At 41.1% G+C, this 16,862-nt stretch overlaps 1 protein-coding gene across 6 annotated transcripts in view; it reads right to left on the bottom strand.

The window, feature by feature from the left end:
* The window catches only part of CNNM2 (cyclin and CBS domain divalent metal cation transport mediator 2), a 139,641-nt gene that overhangs the window by 28,969 nt on the left and 93,810 nt on the right, over positions 1-16,862 (bottom strand). Inside the window, exons 2-3 of one of the 6 annotated variants that reach the window (XR_011074526.1) lie at positions 14,211-14,305; positions 5,594-5,688 (exon numbers count right to left, since the gene is read on the bottom strand). The exons of 4 other annotated variants lie outside the window; for them this stretch is intronic. The gene's annotated coding sequence lies outside the window, so the exon portion shown is untranslated. Of the gene's footprint in view, positions 1-5,593; positions 5,689-14,210; positions 14,306-16,862 lie in introns of those variants that run through there. One more of the 6 variants, XR_011074525.1, reaches the window with a different exon arrangement.

The following is a 16,862-nucleotide window of genomic DNA, read 5'->3' as shown; positions in this document are numbered from 1 at the left end:
TAAGGAAGAAAGCCAAGAGGGTAGATGAAGTAGAATGGAATTAGCAACAACTTGACACAGCTGCACTAATAACAAGTGACAGGCAGTAGTCCAAGAGACCTAACAATGCAAGTGCAAGGCAGACAGAGTCTTAAATGCCACTCGAACAGCAGGAGGAAAACAAACAGAAGATTCAGCCATGAGAAACTAAAGCCAAACGTCTTATATCTGCCATGGCTGCTGTGTCACACCACTGTAGGGGCACAGAATGCAAGGCCTAATGGCTCCCCTGAGGTTGTGCAGTGTCGTGGCCCCTCACTTAAACAAGGGTAGGGCAAATGAAGCGTTTGATATGCCTTTGTTTTTAAACATTTCCCAGTTTATCTAACGTAAGAATTATAATAACTCAATAAGTAAGAATTAATAAAGTTCCTAAGAGTGAGTTCTATGACAGGGGTCCCCAACCCCTGGGCCGAGGACAGGTACCGGGCTGCACGGCAGGAGGTGAGTGGCAGGAGGTGAGTGGCGAGCGAACAAAACTTCATCTGCTGCTCCCCATCGCTCGCGTTACCGCCTGAACCTTCCCCCCCCCATCCCTCCATCCCCCACACCCTTCCGTGGAAAAACTGTCTTCCGCGAAACCGGTCCCTGGTGCCAAAAGGTTGGGGACCGCTGTTCTATGGAACTAGCGATAAAAGAAAGAAATGTTCTGTAAATCAGAATTCAGAGTCCCCATCACTAAAACAAAACGGGATGGAGGATAGATTTGAATGGCCATACTTAAGATCTCCCAAGGAAACCAGTTTGCATATTAGTCATCAAGGAAGTCAATACACTTTAAATAGCATTAGAGTTAGATTTAGTCTGACTTACAAAAAGTGAACAAACTGATCAATGAGCTAATGTTTATGAACATAATTTATAATCCAGAAAATACAATGCTATGTATGTATCAATGAACTATAGTCACACAAATCCATTCATTCACTCAGTAAATATTTACTGAATGCCTACTATGTGCCAAGCTCATACCTCAGGGAACAAAACAAAGCTCTGGCTTTCAAGGAACATTCTAGCAGGGGAGACAGACACTAAGGGAAAGAGACAGTATGAAAGCATGTCAGATTGTATAAAATGTGCTGTGGAGAACAAAAAAGCAGGGGCCGAATTATTTAATTTAGGCTGGCCAGGGAAAGGGGACATTTGAGCAACGCTGAAGGTCGTTAAAGAGCCAAATGAAGTAAGTAAGGGGCTGGGGAAGATGTTTCAGGTGGAGGGAACAATGGAGCCCTGAAGAGGGGAGGCCTGTCGTGCTTGAGTAAAAGCAAGGACGCCGGTGTGGCTGGAACAGAGTGAGTAGGAGAGGAAGAATCAAAGATTGGGGGTGAGGGGAGGGCAGCAGGGGTGGTGGGCAGATCATGTCACCATCACAAAGACTTTAGCTTTTACTCGGAGATGGGAAGTCCCTGGAGGGTTCTGAGCTGAAGAGTGACTTGATCTGTATTGTTTTGAAAGGATCATTGGCTGCTGCGGTGAGAAAAGGCTTGGCAGTTGGTGGGAGAAAGATGCAGCGGGGAAGGCAGAGCCGGGAAAAAGGAAACCCAATCAAGAAGTCATTTCAGCGATCCCAGTGAGAGGAGATAGTGACCAGAACCAGATGCTAACAGTGGAGGGGATGAGAAGTACTTAGATTCCAGGTATATATTTTAGAAAGAGCCAACAGGTTTTGCTGATGGACTGAATGTAGGCGGGAGAGAAGGAGACAAGCCAAGGCTGACTCTAAGGTTTTGGGGCCTGAGCCGTGGAAAGGATAGAGTTGCCAAGGAGGACTGTGGAAGGTACACGTCTGGAAGGAAAAAATCAGTTCAGTTTTAGACAGGTTAAGTTCAAGATGCCTACTAGACATCCTAGTGGAAATGTCAAACAGGCAGTAACATACCTAAGTCCAGAATTCGAGAGAGAGAGAGAGCGAGAGATGTGAGTTACAGATGAAGAGCGAGAACCCCCAGAGAAGAAAGGCTAGTGAAGCCAGACACTGGAGGAGATCACCGAGACACAGGGTGTGGGCAGAGAAAAGATCCCAGCACTGAGCCTGGGGCAGGCCAATGTCTCATAGGGCAGGAAGTGGAGATACAGCCAGAAAGGAGATTGAGAAGGAGGGGCCGGTGGAGTGAGCAGAGAATAGAGAGAACAGTGCTTTGGAAGCCAAAGTTTTTAAAAACTACTTCAAGAAGCAGAAAAGAGTCAAAAGTATCATATGTAGTCAAAAGGTTGTGAAAGATGACTTTGGTGACAAAAGATGCTCAAGATAAGAAAGGTCATAGATGAAGAATCCAAAGATTATCATCTCAGTGCCATCCACTGTGATTTCCACAACAGCCCTTCCTACTTCTAACAGGGACACACACTGGCTTGCTTCTGCCAGGGAGCCTTCACCGGAGAGAAAAAGGCCTGTGTCTTTGGACAGAGTCTGGTTTGTCCTCCCCCAAATAACACCTCCCTCTTTTGAATACCCACTTCTGGAAATGATGCCATTAGATCTCCAATCACCCAGGCTTAAAACTCTAAATCACCTTTGCCTCTTCTCTCCATTTCTCCCCACCCTTTTTTTCTTTTTTCCCTTTTTAACGAAGAGTGAATGAATGGATGGATACCTACATGCAATAACGTGTATAAAATGCACGGTTCAGGGACCTCTCTGGTGGTCCAGCGGTTAAGACTCCACGCTTCTAATGCAGGGGGTGCGGGTTTGATCCCTGGTTGGGGAGCTAAGATCCCACATGCCTCTTGGCCAAAAAACCAAAACATAAAACAGAAGCAAAATTGTAACAAATTCAATGAAGACTTTCGAAAAAATTGGTCCACATCAAAAAAAAAAAAAAAAAAAAAGAAAGAAAATGCATAGTTCAAGGAGTAGTTACAGAACTACCACCCAGGAGGGACTAGAGGGGACTTCAGGGGAATGGTAGGCAGGGGCAGGAAGGCGCCAGGATGCGACAGGAGAAGCAGCTAAGTTGGATAAGCAGACGTAAGCAGGTTCCGAGGGGAACACAGGCCTGCCTGTGGCCTCCCAGGTAGGACCTGTCGGCAACCCCTTCTCTGTTAATAGCAGGTCCCCATAAAATAGATGACCTGGTGGTCCAGCAGCATATTATCTCATGATGACTCAGTGGCAATCCAACCTCAGAACAGGGGAAGCAACGCTCCTACTACATTTAGCCATATGTGGAGTAGCGTGTTCAGGTCTGGGTCTTGCATTTTGTAAGAGGCAAACTGAGGCGAGAACTACCAAGATCTCGTAAGATGTATAAGCAGTGGCACATGAGGAGGAAATGAAGGCCAGAGACATCGAGATAGATGAGAAACGTGGGCAGTGATGAGGCAGGACGGCAGCTTTCAAATCTCTGAAACGGAAGTAACCATTTGGTTCTCGTGGCTCCTCCTCAGCTGACAATGCTGCCCGTGTACTCGTACCTCGTTGACCACAAGGTTAGTTGTTTTCCTGCTTAGATCATAAACTCCTTGACCACAGGGCCCTCTGTGTTATTCATCTTTGCCTTACTCTTCATCCGCAGGCCCCGTCAAGCCTAGCATAATAACCTAACACTCCTACATACACAAAGGTAATACTTACTAAACCGCAACACAATCATATCATCCTATTACTCAAAAAGTGCTCGTTTCCCATCAACAGCTGAATTTAAAGGAAAACGTCTTCGAGTCGGGTTCAAAGGCCATCAAGAACCTGGTCCCCAACCGCCCCATCTTTCCGTCCTTTGGTCTCCATCATACTCCTCTTAAGCTCTCATTGTCCCGGCCAATCAAATGACTTGATTTTGTCCAATCATAACCTCCATGGTTTTCCTCATCCCCACAGAAGAGGTAAGGAGGAGGCTCTCCTCAGGGGAAGCGATCAGCGATCACAGGAGCCTGACTCCTGCACACACAGCCCTAACACAGCCCCGCCTCAGCTACACCTGGGCCCGGGGAGTGCCTGGGTCTCTACACCCACGTTACTCTTAACAGTAGATAGGTCCTTACCCTATCCATCGCCCTCTCAGTTAAACAGGTGCAAAATCAAAAGAAAAAGAAACCCTGAATAACAAGCTATAGTACACAAAAGCAGCTATTTTCTCACAGATTTTTGTAACGAATACCTGGATGAATTCTTACACATGCCTTGCAGATCTTCTACTGACTCATACGGTGATAGATCTAGTATTATGACATGAGTACAATGGTAAAGTTTGCTTAAGGAGAAGCAACATGATTTCATTCAGGGAGCTATCACCTTGCTATTTCTGTCCTGTTTAAAGCTAAAAAAAAAAAAAGAACCCACAACCTTCATGTTTTTTAAGTACTTATTTTACCTCACCATCCCAGCCACAGCTAAGTGCATTTTTTCCAACTGAATTTTCCCACCATAAAATACACCAGAAAAATGTGACACAGATCTTAAAATAGTCCTGTATAAATAATCCAGGAGTATATCTATAGAAGCACTTGCTGTATATAGAAATACACTGGTTTTAAGTGATGATAACTGTTGCTATTCCAGGAGACAAAAGCCCTCTTTTATCAGAAGTTTTACTACTTCTAAAAATTCCAGTGGCCACCAGCTAAGTGGCTGACCAAGATCTCCCTAGCAGGACAGCTTTTCCGCTCCAGGTATGTGGGGTTCCTCAGCCATTGACACTCCCAGTTAGGTCATGCCTGCCAGGAGGTTTACTAGGGTGGAATATGGAATCATGGTTTCCTAAAAAATAATCTAATTTTGGGGGGTGAGGGTAGGAGTTGTTGATGCAGACAGTATTTCTTAATAGGGCCGTTTCCTGGGTAGAACCCTGAATTTATCTACTAATTTAGATTATAACAGCGTTCAGGGAAATTCGTTGACCAAGCTCTGAAAGTAAGAAGGGCAATCATTCACGGAGGTGCTCAGCCTCTAAGGGACTTAAAAAAAACAGAAGCAAAGCCTATGCCTTCCCTGAAGGTTGACTGCAGAGACCTGGGCACAGCGCAGGGAGCCCCCAGGAGTCAGAGCACCTAGGTTGAGTTTACCAGGGCCCAGCCTCAATGCTGCTCCCTGGAGGTTACCTCTCTGATTGTCCCAGGTTTCCTTCTATTTGCTATAAATACCTGTTTCTTAATATTTAAACTAAGTTTGGTCCCACCTGCCCATTCTTAACTGTAGTTTCTTATTCTGTATCCCTAAAATAGAAGTACCTGAGGGACTTCCTTGGTGGTCCAGTGGCTAAGACGCCGTGCTCCCAATGCAGGGGGCCCGGGTTCGATCCCTGGTCAGGGAACCAGATCTCGAATGCCGCAACTAAAAAAAAAGATCCCGCACGAAGCAACGAAGATCCCGCGTGCCGCAACTAAGACCTGGCGCAGCCAAATAAATACATAAATATTAAAAAAAAAAAAAAAAAGAAATACCTGAAAGAGAAAAACATTAAGTTGAACATATCTTTTAAGACAATCAATGTTTAAAAGAATTATGTTTGTAGATATCTTTAGAATGTTACTATTATTTTTGACTGGTTGAATTTCACTTCTCCATAAATATCTCTGATGCAGTAAGATTAGAAACATACACTGAGAAAATCCAATCCACGTGGTTCTCAGATTTTGACAGCTGTATCCATGGAGATTTGGGGAAGGTATGGCTGCCTTCAAGGACATCAGCATTTACATCTGGAAAAGTTCCTGAAATACATGAAAACTACAGATAGCTGCCTGGCACCTCAGAGGCATGCAAATATTCACTAAATGAGCGAATCCACACACTTATCTAAATCCTTCGAAAGTAGTTTTGCTTTCAATCTATACAACTTTCCAGGCTAAAATAGTATTTGTCCTACAGCTAACTACCTCCTGCACATTTCTAGAGGTTTCCTCTCGACTTATGTTTTAGGTTACGTCTGGCCTTATTTTTTGAGGTAATAAATCACATCTTTTCTCGGTCATCATTATTACAGAGTGAAGACTCCATCTTTTTACAGTATGCCCAATATTTCATCTAAGAATTTAAGCTTGTGTGTTGTGTTTAATATAAAAATGTTTTGTAAAAAATCATCTGTCACCTACAATTTTCCCATCAGGCATACTTTCATCCACTCAAATATATACTGAGTATGTAGTTTATTCAAGCATAGGGCTAAGACATATACATGTCTACCTCCTTAAGAAAACATGACTATTTTTTTTTAAACATGACTATTTTTAAAAGACAGATTAGAAAAAGATTAATCATATTATAAAAGGACTGCCTTATAAAATGGATCATTTTTAATAGAATTTTATTTTGAAATAACTGTGCATTCTTATGCCGTTGTAAGAAATAACAGAAAGGTCTCATGTGTTTTCACCCAAGATCCCACATACTTTTGGGAGCATCTTGCAAAACCAAACTGTGTGACAGCATACCTTAACCAGTATACTGACATCGATACAGTAACGTACAGAACATTTCCATCACCACAAGGACCCCTCCCGTTGCCCTTTTACAGCCACGCTCCCTTCCCTTTTCACCCCCAGAACAAACCATGTTAATAGCTTCTCTGGTAAAGTGCTTAGTTTTCCACTGACAGTGGCTCTTAAGCTTTAGCTTTTAAGTGTAAACAAATATTTAAAAACTCACAAAATGGTGATCCGTAGGAAAACATTTTTCAGTCAACAAAAACCTGTTTTACATGCAACTTCTGAAAACTCAAGAGTGGGCTTCAGTCCTCACAAGATTAACTAACCAGGCTCCCCCGGTTGTGGCACACAGCGGGCAGTTCTACAACTGTGAATGCTCAGATGGGACTGCTTATAAAAAGCAGCAGAGATACCAGCCCTGATTTAATAAATGTCTGCAGAAGCACCTCTGTGGCAGTATTCTCCAGGCAGCTCCTCTGGCTTCTCTGAATGTGATGGATTTTTGATGTGTCAACTTGGATAGGTAACAGCCCTCAGTAATTCAATTAAACATGAATCTAGGTGCTGCTGGGATGGGATTTTGCAGATGTAGTTAAAGTCCCTAATGGGTCGACTTTAAGGGTAGCTATCCTGGGTGGGACAGACTCAATCTGCTGAAGGCCTTAAAAGCAGGGTGAAGGCTTTCAGAGAGAGAGAAGACCTTCCACCTGTCGAAAGCTGCTGCAGACCACACCCGCGGGGTTTCCACCTGCTCGTGATCTTCCCTCCCTCATGGCCTGCCCTACCAACTCTGTACTTTCTCTTAGACAGCCTCTGCAATTACATAAGCTTGCCCCTTTTAAGAAAATTCCTTAATGAATGTGGTATCTGTCTTCTACTGGTTCTGCTTGTTGAACCATGACTGACCTACTCAGGATCCACAGCACAAAGGGATTTAGAAGGCAGATACCAAAGGAAAACTAGGATTAGGGAATTCCCTGGCAGTCCAGTGGTTAGGACTCTACACTTTCACTGCCGAGGGCGCAGGTTCAATCTCTGGTTGGGGAACTAAGATCCCTCAAGCCACATGGCGTGGCCAAAAAGAAAAACCAGGATTAGACTAGGATTAGACTAAGTAATATTTCCCAAACCCAAGACAATGGGTGACTGATTGTCTAGGAAGGCAAACTAATATTATGTACTAATATATGCACTAAATGCCAGAGAGACCTGCTGAATGAACTTCCTGGTAGAAATAGCAAGTAAACTAAATTTTCAGAAAAATTAACCTAGACTAAACTGCAATTGTATTTAAAGACGAGAAGCCGAATCATTTACTTCAAACCATCCACGTGGACTATCCTATTAAAGACAGCCCTGTGGTCCTCCCACCTAACTTAGGATTCCAGGCCACAAATAATAGATGGCCTCGCATTCCCACACCACCACCAGCTGTTCATTCTCTTTTGCTTGTTCTTCAGTCTTGCTGCCAGATACGTTAGCCAGAAGCCCAAAGTGAGGCAATTAATAGAAGATTCCAGTTACTATGTGACTTGCTTAATGGCCTGTCCAAATGATTTGTGAGAAAAATCTTATGAACCAACAGAATAGAAACTGAAGAGTTTTTTCCATTATTCTCCTCTCCCAGAGTATTTAAAGACTTGGATTTTCCCATCTTCTGGGGAAATATTTTCTTATAAATAGTGAGGCATGCCGGGCATCTCCACTTCATCTTTTTTCGTGGTCTGTACCACTCACTGTACACTCACTGGAATGTTTTCCTAGTAAATGATCAGCAACGGAAAACGTGGCTAAGACAAAGGATGGCTTTCAGGCTGAGATGATGGGAACCTTCCCATTTTTCCCAAGAGATAAGTAGTTCTTCTATAAAACTGAGGGGCTTATTTTAGAACCAATGAGTCTATTTCTGTCTTTCCTTTAGACTTGTAGCTTTCCTAAGGATGATAAATGAGGACTAACCATCTTAGTGAGGTAACAGCCCAAAATATTAGTAACTGCCCAACAAACCCAGTAATAGGAGATTCAAAAAAGGGAAATATACTTCCACTGCTAAGGTAAGGCCAACTATCAGTGTTTTAATTTTATGATTTGCTCTTCTGTTCCTTCCTTGGGTCTTAGTCTTTGGATCAGTAACATGTAGAACTTTGTTTTGCAGTCCAAAACTCTTAATATCAACTGAACTAATTTCTTGGATGATTTCTACAACACAAGGAGGCAAGATCGGTAATTAGACAAAGCAGACATAAAAACATGGTTCTCTTGTGATACAGTGAATAAAAATTACCTAAGTCCAGATGACGTGCCAAAAAACACTACAGACGAAACCACCCCTTACAACATTTGCTTTAGGAGCAGGCATTTTAAGGAGAGAGGTGCGGTCATCACTTCTTTTAAAACCTGCTTAAAGGGAAAACTGAAGGCTGGTTTTATTAAGGAAAACTTTATCCCCTTTTCTTACTAAAGTCTCCTCTTTTCAGAAGTCCTTCCTGATGACCTCGAGTTGTAATAAGGAAATGGAATTGCTATTATATAGTATTATACAGTTAATATAAGTTAATAATTATGCATTATCATATAGTTAATAATCACATGATATGAGGGGAAAGGGCTATCAAAATGATCAAAATATCACCGAGTCCTGGAGTTGCAGGGAAAAATGAAAAGTCATCTAGTTCAAATTCTCATCCAGTGCATTAATCCCATCTGCAAATTTTGAGCAAATAATAAACTTGAAAAAATATAAAGGGAGCGAAAATAATGAGTATTTTTCTTGCTGACCTGAGATAATAGAAGTCCTAGCATTTTACTCTTCTTTTTCCTGTCCCTAGAAACCTCAAGCACTTCATCGTCACCACAGAAGAGAAAAAATGATACATCAGATAACTTTAAAAACCAAACATTTTCTGTTTAAAATTCCTTCACAATTCCTTCTCACCACTCCCATTATCTATCTTTCCTCCCAGTATCTCTTAAAAATGTGTCAGAGACAAAAGAAAGAAGTTTTTGTATTTCTTTTTTTTAATTAATTAATTAATTAATTTGGCTGTGCCTGGTCTTAGTTGCAGCACGCATGATCTTCGATCTTCATTGTGGCATGTGGAATCTTTACTTGCGGCATGAGGGATCTTTAGTTGCAGCATGCTAACTCTTAGTTGCAGCATATGGGATCTAGTTCCCTGACCAGGGATCAAACCCGGGCCCCCTGCATTGGGAGCACAGAGTCTTAACCACTGGACCACCAGGGAAGCCCCACGTTTTTGTATTTCTATAAGGAAAAACATCCATCAATAGAGAAGCCTGGTTAAATAAATTCTCATAAATCCATACAATGGAATACTATGCAGCCATTAAACAGGATCAAAGTAGATCTACCTAAATTGTTATGAAAAGTTACCCAAAACAGATTAAGGAAAAAAAAACTGGAATATTTTACATAGTATGATCCTATTTGTATAAATTGTATATGTATAGGAAAATTCTGGCAAGCAATAGTTGGTTAGCAGACATTTGATCCTATCCAAAATGTCCGTAAGATACCCTTGATATTCAGTCTTGTCCAAAACCATCTGGCATGGACCAAATATGCTCAGGACGTTTTGGACAGGACCAAATGTCCTACAGGGGAAACAGTTAACAGTAGCATGTTGACTGAAATTTGTAACCATCAAAAGTTTGTGTCCTACAAACAATAATTCTGATAAAGTCTTTTGTGTGACTGCCATCGAAAAGTAAAAAAGAATGGAGATTTATAACCACATGCACTACATTATTGTACATAATTCTAACAAGAGAGAATGTTTGACTAGGAATGAATGAGAACAGAATCCTCTGTCAACATTAGATGCCTCCTAAGCGCCACTTCAAAATTCTCTCGGTCCCATTGCTTACCCCCTTTCACCCCTTCCACTGCCACAGCGACCAGTTCCACACAGGCTCGGATTGGCTTCATGCCCGTGTGACCAGTGCAAACAGAGAGCATCTCATATACATCTCACGGCCCAGCTCATTGCATCTCTCACTTCTGCCTTGGGACTTCTCCTGAACGGAGAAGGAAATAATGCCCATGGGAAAATACATCCCCCTCTGTACTCAGGCACCGTTCTGAGAGCATTTCACAAGGCTCCTTTAAAAGTCCTAGGTAGGGGACTTCCCTGGTGGTCCAGTGGCTAAGACTCCATACTCCCAATGCAGGGGGCCAGGGTTTGATCCCTGGTCAGGGAACCAGATCCCGCGTGCCGCAACTAAAGATCCCGTGTGCCACAACTAAAAGATCCCGTGTGCCACAACTAAAAGATCCCGAGTGCGACAACTAAGACCCGGCGCAGACAAATAAATAAATAAATAAATAATTTCAAAAATAGAAGTCCTAGGTAGGAAAGAACACCTGTTGCCTGTAGCCAAAGTTAACACACTATCACATCCTTGAATTTTCTTTCCTTCCTTCCCATTTCACTTCCCTTGTCCTGAACTCCTGCTCCCTGGGATCCTATTCCAAATAAATGTCCCAGCACGCAAGGCTTTGTATCAGGCCAATGTTCAGGCTAAGGCGCCATAGGAAGTTTTTCTACTGACCAGTTTCTGGCTTTGTACATTTCATCCTCTTCTGTTTCCATGATACCAATGTGTCTTAACACCTCTGGCACTGGTATCTCGATACAATGTTGGTTTTGTACCTTTGTGTCACAATACCAGGTGAGCTGGCACCGTGCAGGAGTATTTCTCGAGGTCATTCCTACACTGGGATGGCTAGCAATAGCTATACATTGAAGTGACTGCAAATCCAAACTAAATGTATCCCCAGCTCAACTTCCCCACAGCTAGATTCCAAAAAACACCTGGGACCATTCCAACATTAGAGACAAAAAGAGTGAAAGAGGGTAATTAAAAATGCCAAGAGAGAAATTTTGATCAACTGTAGCTAAAATATCTGGATTTTGCAAATTTTACAAAAACACATGACCATGTAAATAAACACATCTGCTAGGGCCCATGCACGTGAGAAGCATTTAAGTTTAAGGTTAATTAGCTTTATGGTAAATCTGCTTTTCACTATGTACTAATCAAGTAACTGTAACAAAAGTAGACAGAACACAAAGACTGAAAAGGATCAAACCTATATACTACCACCATCCCCAGTCTAATCTTCTCTCCTAAACTTCAGAGATAAAAATATTCCAATTGCCTACTTGATCCTCTTCACTTGTCCTATGAGCATCTCAAGTTCAACATGCCCCAAACTAAATCTATCATCTTCTTTACCAAACTTGTTCCTTCACTTCTATTCCCCTTTCTGACTAATGGTACTAGAGGATATCAAGTGTGAAACTGTGGGAGTCCTCTTAGATTCCTCCTTTTTCTCTAGTTTCACCCTGCTATGGCAAACTGGTTATACATTGTGTTAAGCTGTTGAGTTGTAAATTTAAGACCACCTCCTAAATATCTACTGGATCGCTCCCATATTCTGAGACATTCCCAACACCAGCTCACCTTAGTTACAGGCCCTCAATATTTCTCTTCTGGGACTTCCCTGGTGGCGCAGTGGTTGAGAATCAGCCTGCCAATTCAGGGGACACGGGTTCGAGCCCTGGTCTGGGAAGATCCCACGTGCCGTGGAGCAACTAAGCCCGTGAGCCACAACTACTGAGCCTGAGCTCTAGAGCCCATGAGCCACAACTAGAGCCCATGTGCCACAACTACTGAAGCCCTCGCGCCTAGAGCCCGTGCTCCGCAATGAGAAGCCCGTGCACCACAATAAAGAGCAGCCCCTGCTGACCGCAACTAGAGAAAGCCCGTGCACAGCAATGAAGACCCAACGCAGCCAAAAATAAAAAATATAAATAAATTTATACAAAAAAATATATATATTTCTCTTCTGAACTGCAATAACCTTCTAACTTTAATGTAATCTCCCAAAGCCACCTCCCTGATGCCATAGTAATCTTTCTTAAAAGCAAATCTGAACGTGTTATTCTACTGCTGAAAATTCTTTAATGGCTTCCCATTGCATTGGGGATAGTTTAAACGCTTCAGTATGGCCTACAAAGCTATCATGACATGATCCCTAGCTCCTTCTCTAGCCACATCTCCTACATCGTTGGTCATTCAATGACAGAGAACACTTTCTGCCACTCTCCTGTGCTATTTTACGGTTCCCTCTGCCAAGAACACCTTCCTACCCTTGGCTCCTTTACTCTGATTCTCCTTCAAGGACGTAATTCAACTATCAACTCATCCTGAAGTCTTCCTAACCTCACCTACGCCAATTGGGTTTGATGTCCTGTCTTGGCGCTTCCATAGAGCCTTCATTAGCTCAGAAGGATTTATTATCCTGTATTATAATATTCTCTCTCCTATACTATATTGTGAGATTCTTGAAGGCAAGAGTTCTCTTTTACACCTAAAGCCTCAGAAGCTAGCACGGTGCCAGGTATATAATACTGTCAATAAATGCTGAATAAATAGCTCAAATTAATCATAAGAAAATGAGAAGGGGGATGAAGATTAGGGGAAAAAAACAGTATTATCTCTGCAAGCTCTTGTCATAGAGGAGATTGCTTTTCTTCCTGGGACACAATGCAGTAAATGAGGCCAATCAGTGACTGCCAGTTGATTGTAATTTTTAGCAACAATTTCCCAGAAGAGTGACCAATTGTTCTTACCTAATCTAGGGCCTGGTACATAAAAGACTCTCATTTCCTATTTAATTTAATTTTACTGATTTTATTATTTCAGCTCCTATTGGCACCAAATTCTAGAAAAGTTACAATAGAGTTTGTCCCCAGATGAAGCCAGCTTGAAAAACAAGTACAAATCAAACCCTGTGCTCCTTCCTGTTGGGCTTGAGAATATCTTCAAAGAATTTTCATTGTCTTCTTAAATACACAACATGAATTCAGCCTGGAAACCGAGACTCAAATATTGAAATATGATGGTTTGTCAAGTAAAAATAAATAAATAAAAGAAAGAAAGAAATGAACTTAGCTTACTAAATGAATGACTGTTCAAAAGAAGTCAACGTTCATTTGCTTACACAAAAATTCTTCAAACACCTTTTGAGGTATCTGCCCCTCAGTCAAAATGACAACATGTCTTAAGCTTTCTGGGAGTAGGTACAAGAACTGCCTGATAAGAACATCACCTTAGTTCCGGACAACATTCAGAAAAACCTAGGTCATCCTTGGGCACTAATCCCTCACCTAAAAAGTCAGTTTTAGAGCTCAAATATGTGTGCTGGGACCCCAGAGAATATTATCAGTGACTAAGGGCTTAAACTAAAATTAGACAGATCTGGGTTTGGATCCTTTGGTTCTGCTACACACTAGCTGTGTAACCAAAGACAAGTCATTTACCCTCTCTTGGCCTCTCACTTTAATCATCTGTGCAATAGAGATAAAAATTCCAAGTTTCCATGAAAATTGAATGAAAAAGTTTAGAATTTAACACAGTACCTGGCTCATAGCAAGTATGCAATAAACGATAATGATTATATTCTTGAGGAACTTTCTCCTGGTTCCAGAAGCTAATAATCATCTCAAATGAAGATGTATAATACTTTTAATATCTATAGAAACAGGAACTTGGGATCACTGGGAATATTCAGCTACAAGTTGCTTGTTTTAAAATAGAGGCTATGGGCTTCTATGAAAAGGGTAATTTACATCACCTGAGCATTCAATCCTATGCAGGCTTGTTTTAAAGTTCTTCAGCATAGCAACCCCACAAATTGTTCACTCTGTTTCTCAAAACCAAAACTTCGCAGCTGGGTGGATTCAAATGGGTTATGGAGATTGTCCTCCCTCCCCTCTCACCTCTAGAAGTAGTTGCTCCCGCTTACTGGATGAGGCAGTGGGGAGGGCGGCCCATGAAGGAAGCTTGTACAGCCACTGCCTTTGTCATATTTCCTCTGTGAAGAAACAGAAGACTTCAGTTCCTGGGATTGGTTAAGCTCTAGAATAGAGAACTAAGGAACTACTTTGTATTCTCCTAGAAATCTCATCTCTCTTTGTGCATAGCGCCATTGCAGCAGAACTGTTACACATTTTTGCATCTTGATCAGGAAACTGGAATGATAATGGACACAGGTAGCCTGCCATACACCATAAATTGAAGGAAGCTGGCACAGAGCAGAGAAAGACTCAAAGACTGCGGGAACGTGAAGAGGAAAAGCCAGTGAAAGAATAAATTATATACAACAACCATGCCAACCCCGACGTTTGCAAAAATACTGTGACGATTACTATGCTTAAGATCAGAATTGACTTGAGGTCAGTATGGTCTCCTCTGGTGCTGGGCATGGATTCATTCAACAAATATTTTTATTGAGCACTCACTACATGCTAGGCACTGTACTAAGCATGAGGGATTAAAACAAACACATACAAATAACACTAGTCTTCACTGTCAAGGAACTAGGAGCCTAGTGCGAAAGACAAGTAAAATGATAACATGGTATACTCTCTCAAGGGACCTCCATGTGGCAACTTGCTGGTTAACTGACACACTCATTCTCCCTGTGAAACACACCTACTGAGGCCCGCAGCACACTGAAAGCTTCTGGCTAGTAAAACTACTACTCTGCACACTGTACTCGCATAAAGTAAGCAGAATGTTTACTAAGAATTGGTTATTTTTGTTCCCAAACCTATTTATGACATCTGCACTTGATGCTGCAATTTAAATATTATAGAAACTCATGACAATAAAAAGAAATTCCTGTTTCTATGGAAACTATGATGAATCCTCTGGAAAGAATGAATCCTCTGGAAAGAATCAGTAAAAGCAAGTTGCTTAAAAAAAAAAATCCCTCAAAACAAACATATGGATACCAAGGGGGAAAGGGAGGAGGACGGGATGAATTGGGGATTGGGATTGACATACATATGCTACTATGTATAAAACAGGTAACAAATGAGAACCTACTGTATAGCACAGGGAACTCTACTCAGTGCTCTGTGGTGACCTAAATGGGAAGGAAATCCAAAAAAGAGGGGATATATGTATACATATGGCTGACTCACTTTGCTGTACAGCAGAAGCTGACACAGCAGTGTAAAGCAACTATACTCCAATTAAAAAACAAACCAAAAAAACACCTCAAAAACTTATACTGAATTAGGAGTGGGCAAGAGAATCACGAAAAGTGAGGAAAAAAATCTTTAATGATTCTGCACTTTGTATTGTTTGTTCAAAAATCCTTTGTATGGTTTATTCCACTTAAAAAGAAAATTCAAATTTAGAGAATTGAGAGAAGATATAATATAGATGTTAGATGGTCTCCTTCAACCATTACAGGGAACACAAATCAGCCCACATTCAAAGAAAAAGCAATACTATTTTCCAGTGCCTGTTGAAAACTGATTCAGGCAAAGAACATAAATGGCTGCTAAACATTAGAGGAAAGGTTGATGGAGAAAATAATTTTCATGTGGTACCAAAGTATCACTCCATGAATTACTGTGATAAGCCGTGGAAGGGGGGAAACATCTTTACAGTGGAGACAATTGATAGTTGCCACCTTAATCAAGTGATTCAACATTATTAACAGTGAACAACCAGACTGTGTGCCACCTGATGTGATGTGCTGTGAAGTACAGTTCATCCTCTATAAAGTATTCTTGCCAAAAGTGTTTAATTAAGAACTTGGATCTAATTTCCAGTGTATAGGTAATACAGGAGATCAGAGAAATTAAATGATAATAATGAGAAAACAATCATAGAAACCCAAAATGTAGAATACTCTACCAAAGAACTAGCTTGGTTTCTTTAAAAAGTCAATACAATTATTAATTCTGTTTGGTATCATTATGATACCAGTTTGGTTACGTAAGAATTTTTTTTTTTTTTAAGAGTTCAAAGGGGTAAAATGACATGTCTTGAATTTGTTTTTAAAATAGAAGAAAAGCAAAGAAAAAAGATAAGTGAAGCAAATATGGCAAAATGTTGATAATTACTGAACCAATGAATATAGTGGGGTTAATTGCCTATTTTTACTACTTCTGTATATACGTTCGAAACACAAAGAGTAGAAAACACTCAACGTCATGAAAAAACTGAGGGGGGGGGATTATTCTAGCTTAAAAGAGACATAACAACCAAATGCAATGCACAAACCTTGACTGAATCCATGTTAGAAAAAAAACAGTTGTAAATGACATTTGGGGAAAATAACAATTAGAAAATCCGAATATAGACTGGGTAGTAAATGATTCTGGGGAACAATAAATTTCTCAGAGATAATGGAATAAGGACGATGTAGGAGAAATAATGCTGAACATTTCAGGGTCAACTGTCATGATGTCGGCAATTTACTTTGAAATGGTTAAAAAAAACATTAAGAACTATTAAATCTAGGAGATAGGTATATGAATATTCATTATACCAGTTTTTAACTTCTCAGTATTTTTGAACATTTTCATAATCAAAAGTTTTAAGTTTGTCAAAGGGTTGCAAATGCTATTTTC

This window comes from Eschrichtius robustus, chromosome 7 (genome assembly GCF_028021215.1).
Source record: "Eschrichtius robustus isolate mEscRob2 chromosome 7, mEscRob2.pri, whole genome shotgun sequence".
Lineage (NCBI taxonomy): Eukaryota > Metazoa > Chordata > Mammalia > Artiodactyla > Eschrichtiidae > Eschrichtius > Eschrichtius robustus.
The sequence above is the reverse complement of the archived record's forward strand: the minus strand, read 5'-3'. Positions and strand labels throughout refer to the sequence as shown.